This window comes from Mus pahari, chromosome 10 (assembly GCF_900095145.1).
Source record: "Mus pahari chromosome 10, PAHARI_EIJ_v1.1, whole genome shotgun sequence".
NCBI lineage: Eukaryota > Metazoa > Chordata > Mammalia > Rodentia > Muridae > Mus > Mus pahari.
Window position 1 is genome coordinate 10,724,579 of NC_034599.1, and position 4,980 is coordinate 10,729,558.

The window sequence follows — 4,980 nt, forward strand, 5'->3', positions numbered from 1 at the left end:
GTAGACCAGGCTGGCCTCGAACTCAGAAATCCGCCTGCCTCTGGCTCCCAAGTGCTGGGATTAAAGGCGTGCGCCACCACGCCCAGCTGAATTAGCTTATTTCTTGCTGACCTGATTAGTTTGTTGATTAGTGGAGACACGCAGCTTCCTTGTTAGATGGTTGGGTTTTTTTGTTTTTTTTTTTTTGTTTTTGTTTTTTTTTGAGACAGGCAGCGCACACACCACCACTCCCGTTGATTCGGTCTGGGAGCGCGTCCGTGGGATGCGTCCACTCACTGTCCGGGTAGGTTTTCACTTCCTAGTTAAACCTGTCTGAGAACACACTCCCAGAGGTGTCTCCCCTGGGTGACTTTACATTCGTGAAGTTAACGATGAAGACGCATGGACCATTACACGTAAGGGCTTTACATTTACCCAAGCACCAAGACCCCGTCCACGGGCGTTTTAATTAATAATTCGCAGCTGTTGGAGTCTCTCTGTTGATGGAGCTGCCTCCAGCAAAAATGACCGAGTCAAACAGCTACCATCCAGACTGCACCAGCTGTCTTAAACACTCCAAGAACACTCAGATCTGCCTCCACGAAAGAATGCAACTGATCGTCCTGGTCCAGTAGGCACAGCTTGGGCCAGGACTTTGTGCAGACCTGTGACTGGCGGCTTAATGATACAATGGAGAACCGTGCTGTCTCTCCAGACGTGCAGCCACCCTCACACAGGTGGCATACACTCACACAGTTACAGACATGTACACATACAGACAAAAGACAGCTGTCTTTAGCCAAACAAATGGCTGTGATTGGCCCAAATACCCCGTCTTGGGTTGTATGAGCAGGCTACCCCTCAGGTGGTCCACCAAGAGGCACACTCCTTTTCTCATGGTGTTAGGATGTCATGTCCAGCAATGTCTTTTACTGGGTGGCCTTTCCTTTCTTACTTTCAGCCTGCAGGCTGCACCAGAAAAAGCAAGGAACATTAGCTGGTTGGCAACAGCTTGATAGGTACTAACCCCCTTACTTCTGTCAAGTCATTTTGTTTTTTGTTTGTTTATTTGTTTGTTTTAGGAGTTTCTCTGTGTAGCCCTGGCTGTCTTGAAACTCACTCTGTAGACTAGGCTGGCCTTTGATACCACTTTGAGTCTAATCTTGGGCTCCTGAACAACCTTGCCTTGTCTAGAAATCATTTGTTAAGTCCTTGGGCCCTGGCTTCCCACGATGAAGTGTAGATGGAGGCCTTCGCATAGCTGTCTGACAGCTGAAGAAGCTATAGCCTATAGAAGCCTCTGACTTACTATTGACAATGTCCACAGGCCTGTATCCCACCGGTAGTGCTGGAGCAGCCACTAAAGCTTTGGAGATGCCATCTGCTGGAGAAGATGCTTCCTGGGTGACCCTAGTTGGGCCCAGTGTTTAGAGACTGAACAGCCCTCCAGGTGCCCTAGCTCTCAAACACTCCTCGCAGAGACAGTACCCCAAGTAGTTGTGACCATGGCACTGATAGCTGAAGGAGATACTGAAAAGTTCCTAGAATGGTCAGGGCACAAAGGAAAATGGAGGTGGAGGCATTAGAGTTTGACTTACGGCACTACCCACACGCGGTCACCACTCACTGCTGTCAGAGACTGAGGGAAAAGAAAGCTTCTGGAGACAAACTTTTAACTCGTAAAGTGGACACGAGGTAGTTCCAATTACAGTGCACCTCTCACCCTGCCCCCACCTCACCACTCACTCCTGTCTGACGCACACCTAGGAAAGCAAGCTGCTGGGGACCAGCATTTAACAAGCTTGCCTACCCAGGGTTTCCATCAGGGCAGAGCAGAGCACACTTAGCCAGCTGAACACTCAAGAGTACCAGTTCTTTCACTTGGCAGTCCAGTGTCTGCAGGTAAATGTGTGTCTCTGTGTGTTTGTCCTTCCCATGCACGTGTCGGTGCCTCGGAATTCCTGGAGCTGTTGTTACAGTCAGTTGGGAGCTGCCTGATGTGGAAGGTAGGGAATAGACTGGGGTCCTCTGGAAGAGCAGCAAGCACTGCAGAGCTATCTTTCCAGCTCGTGATTCTACTTCTGATGCTTGACTGCAGGCAGCCTTTAATCCTACATTTGAAAAATCAATAGCACTCGAATGCTCCATTGATCTCTGTGGGAAATTCAAAGCTCATACAGGAACTATTAAAGCCAGTCTTTCCTTATTCTGTCAGGCCATTTTTTTTTTTCAGACAGGCCTAGTAACTCCCCTGATCTCTCTAGAAACCTTCCTTACATCATGATTAGTACCTTGTAGGTGTGGGATTTCATTAGTCTTGATATTTGAATCAAATTAAGGAAGTGAATTCATCCTCTCAGTGTGAGACCCCACAAGGAAATAGAATTCTTTTTATGTTCCACCCCTGCTGTATTTCTTTTCACATATTAATATACTAATCACATAATATTTGTTTGGTTTCTCCAACTAAACATATCCCAGAAACTAGTGACATATCTAACATAATCATCCACCCACCCAAAAATATTTACTGTATGCTTATTTTGGCACTGTGAGCCAATGGCGAATTAATACCTCCCTCAGCTCCAGAGTACAGGGTAAATGAGAGAAGACAATACTAACTCTAAGCTGGGGTGACAAGTGGATCAAGCCCTTGTTGCACAAGTGTGAAGGTTGGAGTGGCAGCTCATATGCATTCCCAGTGCTCAAGGAGGTAAAGACAGGACCACACTGCACTGACTGACTAGCCTCCCCGAGTCAGCAAGGCTCAGAGTTTAAGGTGAAGAGAAAGCAAAGATACTGGGCAGAACCTCTGGCTTCCATATGCACGTGCACTCATGCTGTGGACATGTAAGCATGTAGCACATACACACATGTAGCCTTTCCCAGCCTTGAACATGCTGAGCAGTTTTCCCAGCCTTGAGCAAGGCTAAGCAGACCTTGAACATCCGCCATGACAGGCCTTATCAACCTGGACAGAGACATCTGTTTTGGTTGCAGTTGGAGGTTCCATGGGTAACTCTGATGCTTTGCCTGTCTGCGTTATTCTTGCGGCTACAACATATCCCATCTGAAGGAAGTGATGGGTTTTGTTTTTTTTTTCCTTTATACACGAAAAGCTTATTGTTAAACATTGAGCCTTGATCAGAAACTTTATCTTGGCTTCATCCTTCTCTCGCCCTCTTACCTTCTTATTTCCAGCCCCCCTTTCAGGTAAACCCAGTTTGCCCATGGTTGCTGGATGGCTACACATACACATGTAAAAAATAGTAATATTATTTTTTAAATATATATATATGTATATATACATATGTATATCTTTATTGTACATATATTTGAGTACACTGTAGCTGTCTTCAGACACACCAGAAGAGAGTATCAGATCCCATTACAGATGGTTATGAACCAACATGTGGTTGCTGGGAATTGAACTCAGGACCTCTGGAAGAGCAGTCAGTGCTCTTAACTGCTAAGCAGTCTCTCAAGTCCAGTAATATTGTTTTTGTTGAGGTAAGATATTAAAAGAAACCATCAACTGGTCAGCTGGGCAGTAGTGGCACATGCCTTTATTCCTAGTATCTGGGAGACAAAGGCAGGCAGATCTCAAGTTCAAGACAAATTTGGTCTACAGTGTGAGTTCCAGGACAGCCAGGGCTACATAGAGAAACTCTTGTCTCAATAAACAAACAAATGAGAGAGAAAAGAAAAAAAACAGTATTAAATGATTTTATTCAGTTTCACCTCAAAATTCGTGTTTAATTAAAAACAACACTATTATTAAAAATAATACAAGACGTGCATTACAAAGTAAAGAATCAGAAAATGTTTAGGGCTTAGTTCTAAAGAGTTCTTAGACCCATATCTTATTGCCATTAGGAAGGTTGGAAAGTTGATTTCTGGCTAATGATCATCACAGGTTCAATGACACAGAACAGCAAGGAGTTTTCTAACCACGATCACCATACACTAGCCATCAGCACTCAGTAATAGCGTAATATCCTTTGAAAAGCACAAAGATTCCTTGAATGTAGTCACTTTGGGAAGAGGAACAAACAGGTCTCTGGATTCCCACCCCTCCCCCACCATCCTGCAGAATTCATGCTGGGTCCTGGCATGAGGTTCAGGTTTAAATAGAAGGCACAGAGGTCTACCTAACTAAGCAGGTCAAGCTATGGTCCTGCCCACCACTGTTGTCTGGGCTCCTGTTTGTCCTAAGAGCTATGTGACATCTCTTTCCAGAAGACAAGTTCCTCCTGTGGCTGGCACCAGGCTTCAGCCTTTTCCTTCTCCTGCCATGAGATTCCTGAGGGGATTCCAATTTCTTGTGGTTCACTGTCTCAGCAGTCTATACAACCAAAGAACGGGCACCAGTGTCCCTTTAAGCCACCACATAGTAAGAGGATAGTTTTCTATCTCACACTGGGGAGTGGCAGTGTTTGGTGGTGTGTTTTGTTGCTGTTTCTTTTCTTTCTTATCTTGCAAACAGTATTAGTAAGGTACAAACTTTTGAGTAGAGACCTAATTCAGGAAGAGCCTGGCTAATCCATGTTACTAACATCTGTGGAAGGCAACTGCAGACTTCTGAGTGTGGGTAGTCCCCTGAGCGCTGAGAACACAGTACACTGATTTCCAGAGTAGGCTTTTAAAACTCAGTGCAAAGATTCCACACTGTTGTGTCTAACACTCAGTAATAATCCCTTAGTCCTTGTGAGATGAACTTGAAAAATTTAGTAATGCCACCCAAATGTAAGTTATTCCTAGATAGCAGGAATAGTGGAAGGTCCATAGTCATCTCTGTGGTATGAAGAGAAGGTAGAATTTGCTGGGCCATAAAGACATAAGATTGGTTACTAAAGTGAGCATCTCAATTAGTTATCTATGTTCCCAATACTCTCCCTCACACGAAGGTGTTACATGTGTCATATGTCCACATCCTTGCATTTCAAATGCCATACAAGTAGTGCTTGTGTAGTGATTACTTTTGTTAGCTGTGCTGGGGAT